Below are 10,058 nucleotides of genomic sequence, written 5' to 3' on the forward strand. Positions count from 1 at the left end.
CACAATACGCACCTACCCGAGATAAGGAAAGCTCAGAAGAGCACCAGTCTCTTGGAAAACTACATTTTACCCTTCCAAGAAATTTGGAATACCTCCTGTTTCATCATAGATGCCCCACAACATACCTGTTCTTATATAACTGAACTTCCATGAATCAGGGGGAAAAATAATATATTTATTGCCCAAAGCATATCATCCTGAAAGTGCCCAAAAGTTCCCCCCCCCAAAAACCACCTCACCCCCCCCAAAAACCCCAAAACCAAACGAAACCAAACTCCATATCACAAAAGCACAGGAACCTGAATTTACTTCAACTTCTGCCATGAAATAAAGAGATACTGACTTATTCTCATGTATAATGCTGATCTTGATCAATTTAATCTTGAAGAATCAACTTACTAGAAATGTGCATCCACATCCAGTAAATAAGCCAACAAATTAAAATTTCAACATGAGGTACCCTTCTACTTCACGATGATGCTTTTGACATGTTGAAAAAGGTACACCACACAGCAAAGTATCAAGAACGCTACTGAGATTGCAACAAGTTAATCAAATCTCTCACATAAAAAGATTTTTACTGTGAACTGTTTTACAGGCGGACACAATATTGCAAGGTACTTCTAATGTTCAGAATTGCTCATCATCTCTTCAATCTTTCAAAAGTTGACACTGCGTACAGCTCTAATTTCTTTTTGAAAACCTTTCAGACTTCCACTTCTCCACACCACAAAGTATGGTATTAAACTCTCAAGAAGAGAGAAGCCCTTCTTCTATACTTTTTTTTAGCCTACTTAGTCATTATATAAAATACCTGCTTCGCAGCTATTTTCCTGGTTTGGACTCTTTTTTTTTTTTTTTTTTAAATATATTTATACACAACAAGTACTTTCTCGCAAACTGCAGTACTGCTGAATGGTGAAAGACTCCAAGCATATACCTGAACAAGTCCCCTACACAGCAGAGCAACAGAAAAGGAACTTGGCAGACCTTTTTTCCATCATTATAATTCTCTGGCAACACTTCCTTTGCAAGAACAGCTTTCACAATTAGAACAAAAAAATGCATTAAAAATAGTTACAAAGAATAGTCCGTTTACCTCAAACAATGCAAGGTTTTAGTAGGCTGGAAGGGGAAAAATACTATTCCAGTGAAGCTTGAAGAAAAAAACTCACACAGCCATATAGACTGTATGACAAAGTACGCAGTCCACTGACACAAACATTACTTATTTTGCACTAGGACAGGCATCTTCCTACAAACCTTAGACAGAAGATATGACATTACATTATCACTGTCTGTGTTACGAAGGCAGCCTTAGAAAAACTTGTTTGCCGAGAAGTTGCCTACAAATCTAAACATTCGCAGTTTATAATTTAAAATAGTTGGTGGTTGTTTTAATGTAATTAGTCATACTGCTTCTTTTTGGTGCCTGGAAACTCCTTGCTATTGTTTTTAAATACACACATATTTAGATTGTAATAAAAGTGTTGCGGACATACAGTTCTGAAACACGTAAGGACAAACAATCAACTGCCACCTACTGAATTTGGTATAGGACCATTTGGGGGGGGTTAACGTTGCTTTCTCTAACTATGCATGTTAACTGCTACTGGTATCTAGTTCCACAGAAGCCTTGAACCATGCAAGTAAAACACGGGAAAGCATCACCCATCACTTCAGTAGGTAACTCAGAAAGACAGAAAGCATGCTCCAACTCTTATGCTTACGCTCAATCCACTGCATTACTGTCTGCTCAGCGAGAGTAATACAAAGGAGGAGTTTCCATTTTACTTCCCACAAATACACCAGCATTTTAGACTAGTTTTCATTTTAAATAAGCTATACCTTTTTACAAATAACTTGACCTCAGCCAACAATATTCAACCATCACTGATCTCAAATGCATGAAAAATTTGAAGGCAGAACTTTGAAAACGCTTCAGAAGTTCATTAAACTGCTCACTGCAACCAAAAAGAACCCTGAGCAACATGGGGTACAAGATGATGCTTAAAAATACACGCACACACCCAAATTATCCCAAATCAAAATGAAAACAGGAGGAAACAATGGTTTACATACTAACGAATTTCTGATCAACAACTCTTGCATTGAAATTCAACAAGAGGAGGATGTGTCTGAAAAAAGTCTCAATTATAAACATGTTTTAACCTACCAGCATAATCTGAAAGGAATCCTCCTAGGAAATGTAGAGAGTTGTGAAATTAAATATATTAGCAGTGTAAAGAGTGGTCAGATGGCAGAGCAAGCAAGCCAAGGGGAAAAAATAATGCACGCTTTTCGGTAACACTACTGATAACCAATGCTATCTCAAGACAAATTGCGGGGGCTTAGTAACCTCTCTGGGCCAGGATCATTGACACCTTGATTTGGGTCCTGTTACACAGCCAGAGCAGAAGCTGAGCTGGTACACGCTACAAAGCAAATACTCATTCTTCAGCAGAGCATTATAAATGAAAGATAAAGTATAAATTAAAAGCAATCTGAACATTTTATGGTTTGTTTGGGTTTGTTTTTTTTATTTTTGCTGATACAAACATAAAAAGTTTCTAAATCCTATGCAGAAATCTCTTACTGACTAGCACAGACCATGTTTGGTATACACACACCTTCTCTAAAAACAAAGTAATTCCATAAGGACAATTTTAAACATCCTACCATGCAATAATTTCATTTGACACAATTCTTCCTACACTGTCGTAGTGCTCAGTAAAAGCACAGTTAGCTGTCAACGTACAGCATCCATCCTGAAAACTCTCACACACAAAGTTAACTGTCAACATGCAAGTAGGTGCTTTTAAGTCAATGAGACTACCCACAAACTTTCAGTTGTTCACATGTTTTTACAGGAACCTGGGTCAGGAGACCAACGTAACACACACAAACACAGAACGTATGTGCTAAAGCACATTTGGAAAGAAAAAGAAAACAAAAAAAACCGGCCAACCCTATTCAGGAAACACAACTGAAACAGGTTGTTTTGAATTGCTCAGTACAGCATATCTGAGACATCAGGATAAATTTCAAGCAAAAATATTAGCAGATCTCTGTTGTGTAGAAGAATGTTTACATACAATTTTTTATTTATTTATACCTCAAAAGCCCAGATGAAACAAAGTTAACCTAACTTGAACTTCTTGGCTTTTCACAACAAGCACTGTAATTCATGTGCACACTGTATTAATAACAACTAAAAAAAAAAAAAAAAAAGAGAAAGACTGTATCACTTAGAGAGCAAACATTTACATCTGTGGCAAAAAAAAACCATTCTTTTGACTTACTATGGTACTGTACTTCTATATAAACTGCCACAGAGCTTTCTATCTAAGCTAACATTTGGAAACACAGGCAACAAATACAGCAAGTATTCTGCCAGGAATTTATTATGTTTTTATTTTTTTTAAGCATACATTTTTTAAGATGGCTTTTAAAAATCTGTATTCAAGCACATTATAGCTTTAAGGGAAGACATAATAAAAAAAATTAAATACAAGGATCTACTTACTTCAGAACAAAATTCTGTACTTGGAAGCTTAGACGCACCTTCTACACCACCTCATAACAAAACAAGCAATTCAATGTTTCTCTTAAGTTTCCAGATCAAGTCAGAAAGCCAGGTGCAAGAAACCTCTCTTTTAATTCAACTATGGCATATTTTTAAGTTCTAATCACTTCTGGAGTCAATAACAACAAGGAGGTTCAAGATATTTTTTAATAAAAAAAGTTATAAGACTGCTCTAAGGCTATAACGAGGTTACAACTTTGCACTACTACACAACAGACAGACCCTTACATCAACACAAAAACAAGTAAAATTTTTTTTAAAAGCTACAGCAGAGGCCAAAAATGCAACAATGGTTCTAATTTCAGAGCTAATCTCTATCTAGACAGAAATACATTTAGAAGTATAGCAAATACAGCAGAAATACTGAGACCTCCCATTCCACTGTGGGCACGCACAACCTTCCTATGAAGGGACTGAGGCACAGATCAAGATTTTCAGGTGCAAACAGCCACTTATGGGACCAGTTTTTAGCATCAAACTTCAGGACGTGTTAACTGCCCTATTTTTCCACTGAATAACAATTCTCTAAAATTAGACTCTTTTAAAGAGAATTCAGCTTAAATTTTTCATAAATTCCAGGGATTGTTTTCTTCATTTTCAGTTCTTAGCCAAGGGCTTTTGCTTTCATTTGTTGGTAGAACTGACACACAAATGGGTTACAATAACAGTGACTACTTTGACAGCAATATTAAGTTTCTAGAAGAGATGTGTAGACAAGGTTTATCTACTACTACACTCTTAGCTTTATCAACAGCTTCCTGAAAGTGAAACGGAAATACACTTGCAAGTCAAGACAGTCAGCTTATGATAGCGAGTATTCAAATCCCCTCCCAAAATCAGAAGCAGTCAACACCTTGAATTTTAGCATGCTGGCAGAGTTCTCAACATAAACAACAGTGGAAGTTGGGGGGAAAAAAAAAAAAAAGAAAAAAAAAAGCACTGGACACATACATTGCCTTCAAGATCATAAAATCGGATCTTGCGAGTTGTGTTCTATTCACATGCCACTATAAGAGAACTCAAAGAACACCAACAAACACACACCAACTCCTCCAGGTCCAAGCAAAGACGCCTTTGCACTATAAACCTAAACAATTATTTTGCTCTTGCAGGTCTTTACAAGTCTTAACAGTCTGAAGCATATCCAAGTTTCCAGAAACAGAAAGGTTTCCACTAACTGATGTGACAGCAGGTTTGATCATCTCAAACTCCCTTCCCCCAGCTGCAGAGTTAAGACGAGCAGCCAGTCACCAGCACCAGATGTTACCGCCGTGCAGGCACGCAGGAACGTCTCCTTCACACGCTCGAGTCACACGCAGCTTCTGCTGCTGATCCACACCTAACACGCGCGCGTTTTCATTTTCTCACGTCACAAAACCTCCAAAACAAAGTTACCTGTAACTTCACCAAAAAAAACAAAAAACAAAAAAACCCCCCAAAAAAACCCAAACCTGCCCCCAAACAGAACCGCTAAACCCAGGATCCCCGTAAGCAGCCCCTTCTCTCTGTCAGGAGCCCACGTACACTAACTACACGCGAGGACTGCCCCTCGCACCCTCCCCAGTGTCCCGTGTCCCCCCCGGACCCCTACCCTGTCACCCACCACCACCACCCCCCCCCCCGGCCCCGGCTCACGCCAAAGCTTCGCACCGGCCCCGGGGACGGCCGGCTCCCTCCTCCGCCGGCAGCGCTGGGGAAAGCGGCTCAAGTTTGTTTTACGAACGCGTCCCGGGGAACACCAGAACCTCTTCACGCACCACCTCAACCGCCGCCGGCAGGAGAGTGGGAAAGGCGCAGTCAAAAAAAAAAAAAAAAAAAAAAAAGAATCCCCCAAATATCTTGTTTTTCCAAAGAAAACCAGCCAGCAGCACCCCGGTCCTCTTCACCCCGGGCCTTCCCGGGGGCCGGCGGAGCAGGCCGCAAAGGCCACTCCGGCGAGGAGCTCAGCCCGGCGCCGCCCGGGAGCGGGGCCGGCGGCAGCCCCGGCCGTGGGCGGCGGGTTTCGCTTCCCCCGGGTGGGGAGGGGAAGGCAGGAGGGGGTCGGGGCCGGGCGACCGCGCACCCCCCGCCGCGGCGCGGAAGACGGGCTCGGAGCGGGGTCGGAGGAGTTGAGGGGGGGAGCGGGGAGGTGGGGGGGGGGGGGGGGTGCCGAGGAGGCGGCCGCCGCTAGGCCCGGCGGCGAGGCGGCGTCGGCGGGAAGGAGCCGTCCCGGGCGGGCCGAGCGGGCCGCGGGGCGAGCTGCCAACGGCGGCGGCGGAAGGATGCGGGGCCCAGGCACCGCTGGGCCGCGGCCTTCGGCCTCGGCCGGCCCCGGAGCCGGAGCCCGGCGGCCGCCGCCGCCTCCCGCGGCCGCGGAGGAAAGCGGAGGTCGGCGAGCCGGGTCGGGCCTGCGGCTGCGCTCCCGGCTCGGGCGCCGCGCGTCCCCCCCCGCTCCCCCTCGGAGACAAAAGCTAAACGGAAACCCGGCGGGACGGCCCCGGACCCGCAGGGCCCCGCCGCGGGCCGCGACGCCGCCCGGCCCTCCCTCATCGGTCCGCGGACGGGACGGCGACCGGGCCCGGGGCGGCGACGGCGGCGGAGTAGGGGGGGGGAAACGACGACCGGGGAGGGGGCGGCCGGGGCCGGACTCACCGCATGAATTTTCTTGTCCCGCGGATTCAAGATGGCTGAGTATCCAGCACGGAGGATGCTGGGGGAGCAACCTTTACCCTCTGACCCGGCCGCCGCCGCCGTGACCCCCGCCGCCGCCGCCGCCGCTCGGCCCGGCAGCCAGCGCCGAGGGGCGGGGGCAAGCGCCGGCTGACGGCCCGGCCCGCAGCGGAGCGGCCCCGCGGAGGGGCTGAGGGCGACGGGGCGGAGGAGGAGGAGGAGGAGGAGGAGGAGGAAGAAGGAGCAGCGCGGCTCGCTCGGCTGCGCTCCCTCCGCCTCCCGCGGGAGACGCGGCCCAGCGCTTGGGGCCGCGCAGGCCGCCGGGCCCAGCCGAGACTCCGCGGGCCTAGGCCGGCCGCGAGGCGCCGGCGCTGACAGAGACGCTGCCGGCCGGGGACGAAGGGGGGCTCCGGCCCCCATTTTGTGAGGGGAGAGGGCGGGTCGGAGGAGGGGTGCGGGGGCGGCGGGGCTCCCTGAGGAGGCAGGAGCCCGCCGGGGGTGCCCGGGGAGCGGGGGGGGGGGGGGGGGGGGGGCTGTGGAGACCTACGCCGGCCGGCCTCCCCCGGGAAGGGCCCCGGCCTCCCGAGGGGCTGCCCCATCTCCTGTGGCCGCGGCCCGTCCGCTCTGCCCGGGTGACAGAGCCCGGGAGGAACGGCCCGGCCTTGCTGAAGGCTGTGCCTTCGCCTGCGGAGGATCTAGGTCAGGAGCTGCCGCCCTGGTGGGATAAATCCTGTGAAAGTTGGTATTTTCTCTGCCAGCGGGCAGGCAGGCCCTGCTATCCGCTTCGTTATTAAAATGGGAAAGCGTTGCCAAGATGACACAACCGGACTTTTTAATTTGTCGGCTCTGAAAGCACGCGTTTTACAACAGTGGCTCCGGTACGGCACACGCTGATGCGCAAAACACTCGTAATGCAAATAATCCCCTTGAATTCAATGAGACTGTCAACGGCACAAAAGCTAAGCCTGTGCACAAGTGTTTACAGGATCGAGGCCAACGTTCTTTGTGAAGTGGCTTCTCTGCTCCGTCAAGAAAAACAACGGCGCTTCTACCTTAATTTTGTTATGAAATCATCACGTAGTTCAAAAAATTCAGACAAAAAGAAAGACAAACGTATAATACTTTACCAGAAACAGTGGGTTTCTTTCAATAATTTCACGTGTGTGCTTTCTTCTCAGGTTTGATGCTGGACCTCCAAACTGAATTGAAAAAATAAGTATTCAGTAGGTCACACGATACTAATGTTTTATAGACATGTTAGTACTGCAGTAACATCTCTGTCAACATAAGTTTCGAAGATGAGCGAACACAGTCTTTCATCTAAGAGAGGAGGCCAGTTTCTTAATGCCACCACAGTTGTGTGCTGAGCTTGGGTGCCATGTCATTGAAAGGAATGTCTATGCACTTTGCCCAGGAAAATACTGCTTTTTCTTATTCTAATATTTAAACCTTTCCTTTGTCACGCAAATATTCATGCATTTGCTATAAACAAACCATTATAAAACAGCAGAAGTGACATCCTGTTTTAAGTAGAGTATCTCTGAACTTCTGGAGTACTTTAGTTGTTCAGTCTGAAAAATCAAAGATTTCTTTACACCACATGACACATACAAAGGCAGCACTTTTAGGCAGAAAACAGTAATGAATCTTATTAATCTTTCCTGTTGTTAAATAAGCTTTTCTATAGTCTGACTGACCCTTTTTACATCCATTTATAAACATTTTGCTTCATTATGTTTCATTTTACACTTTAATGGTCTGAGTTTCTTTTTCAAAAGCTAATTTTCATTGTATTTCCCCAAAGAGAAGTCATTTAAGACTTAGGATACCCAATGATATGATGCAAGTAAACTAAGCACCTGACACTGTCATTTCATCTGCATGGGCTGATCTCTGTCCATTGCAAAATCACGGTTTACATGCAAATCAATTGGCATTTATACGACAAGAAGCCTGTATAGTTCAACAGAGCTAGGGAACGGGTGAAAAATAGGTTTTCTTGTCTTAGACTGGTTAGCTTAGTGCAACAACCTAACTAGCAATCACAATGTGTGTAAATTGTGATTTAAATTCTGTTAATTAAAAAAAAAATCTAACCTGCCCTTCTGCCTAAAACTATGTGCTTAGTTGAGGAACCTCGTCACTGCCGCTGTAGTAGGTGTGTATTTGACTTCCTCATTTGTTTTCTTAAAGAAAGTGAAAGCTGTTAGCATCTTCATGCTTTAAAATAAACTTTGAAGCTGCTGAAGAGGATGTATTGTCATATATGTGTTCATACATTTGCTAGTTTTAGTCTTGGCTCAATACATTTTTCTACAATGGTGAGGCCTGTTTTGCATAGTTGCACCTGCTTAATTAAAGAAGTGTCCTGAGCTCATTTAATGCAATGGCTGCTAATTGTGCATGGACACTCCTAATCTGTTTTGAACCTTGTATGATTCAGTTTGACCTCCTTGTGGAAGTCTTCGTCTACAAACAGATATGCATTTGTTATTTTTAATCTCATTTAATCAATGGTATCTTTTTTTCCCCTTGGCTTATTTCACAGACTAGGCTGATACACACCAGTTTTTAATCAATGTAAGAATGTCTATAGGAGTCAGGCTGCAAACTTTTGTCTATGACAGCACAGGTGAAGGAACTATGATACATGATGGCAGCAATTTCAAAGAACCTGTCCTGCAGGTGGTTGCATGTGCAGGTCCATGCAGTCAACAGTTCCTGTGGTGCTCTTAAAGTCAATCAGCACAGTCTTTTACCTGATCTTCATGAAAGCCGGGGCCTTAATGTGCATGTTCTGAAGCAGTCGTGACACTCCTCTAGCAGCCACTTGGATTTCTGGCTGGCTATTGCTTCGGCTAATGCCCACAGAAGGCTAAAAGCCTACAGCATCTGGCTGGAAAAGTGGGGAAGAGGTCATCAAGGGAGACGGATGTGCTCAGAATCCCCAAACGCTTTCTTGTCAGGGCTCTGGGTGTTCACTGGAAATTCTCTGCAGTTTTTCTGAACCTTTGCTCCAGAGAGTTTGTGGATGCTCTTTGGCCCCGTTCAGATGGAGCTCCCGACAGATGTGGGCATTGCGATCACAGAAGTGGGAGGAAGGCGAATTGCCCAGAGTATGTGCAGGGCACAGTTAGGGTGTTCCACTTTACCAAAGCATAAAATTAAATTAGTCATAGTAAGACCACCATCCTCAATCGTGAGTGGAGGCAGAACATGCTGAATAGCCAGCCTTGTAAGTAATTTTTAAATAGAACATAAAAGTGCATTGGAGCGCAGCAAGGGTCTTTCCTTCTCCCAACTATAGCTTGTCCCAGTATTCCTCAGGAAAAACAAATACAGTTCAGTCACCTAGAGCGAGGGTTAGCAGCTTTTCAGCAGTGGTGAAACAGGCTGTATTTTTCTTTCTCAAATTAGGGTTTAAGTCCCTTGGAAGAAACAGCTTGAACCAGAAGATAGTGCCCCTCTATTGCAAGGTGCGTTTGATGAGCTAAAACAGTGAAATACCTCTTCTGCAGGAGGCAAAGGTGTCTGATTTCTGCTGAACTCACAACTGTGGGAGACTCATGAATCAGGAGCGGCAGCTTCTCACGGATGTCTTTCTTGCCGCATGATGTTCAACAGTCTCTCAGTTGCTTTCTTTGGAAGAAGGTTGTAGGGTTACAGCACTGCTCTGAGTTAATCTTTGCCCTAGAAGAACGTAGCAGATTTTTTTTCATAAAATAGCCTATTTGACTTTTTAAATATTTCTAAAACACAAGGATAAAAGTGTGTCAAAGTGTACACCAAATCTGATACTAAAGATCTCACCAGAGAGGTGTTA

The 10,058-nt window shown here is 45.5% G+C and overlaps 1 protein-coding gene across 6 annotated transcripts in view; it reads right to left on the minus strand.

Moving 5' to 3' along the window:
* CNOT2 (CCR4-NOT transcription complex subunit 2) overlaps positions 1-6,630 on the minus strand; it is a 94,437-nt gene extending 87,807 nt beyond the window's left edge. For 2 of the 6 annotated variants that reach the window (XM_069773534.1, XM_069773532.1), the window contains exon 1: positions 6,218-6,343. The gene's annotated coding sequence lies outside the window, so the exon portion shown is untranslated. Of the gene's footprint in view, positions 1-5,236; positions 5,591-6,217 lie in introns of those variants that run through there. The other 4 variants (XM_069773529.1, XM_069773533.1, XM_069773535.1 and 1 more) reach the window with 4 other exon arrangements.
* Positions 6,631-10,058: the final 3,428 nt, after the last annotated feature.

The sequence above is a fragment of the Haliaeetus albicilla genome, chromosome 28 (genome assembly GCF_947461875.1).
Source record: "Haliaeetus albicilla chromosome 28, bHalAlb1.1, whole genome shotgun sequence".
Classification (NCBI taxonomy): Eukaryota; Metazoa; Chordata; class Aves; order Accipitriformes; family Accipitridae; genus Haliaeetus; species Haliaeetus albicilla.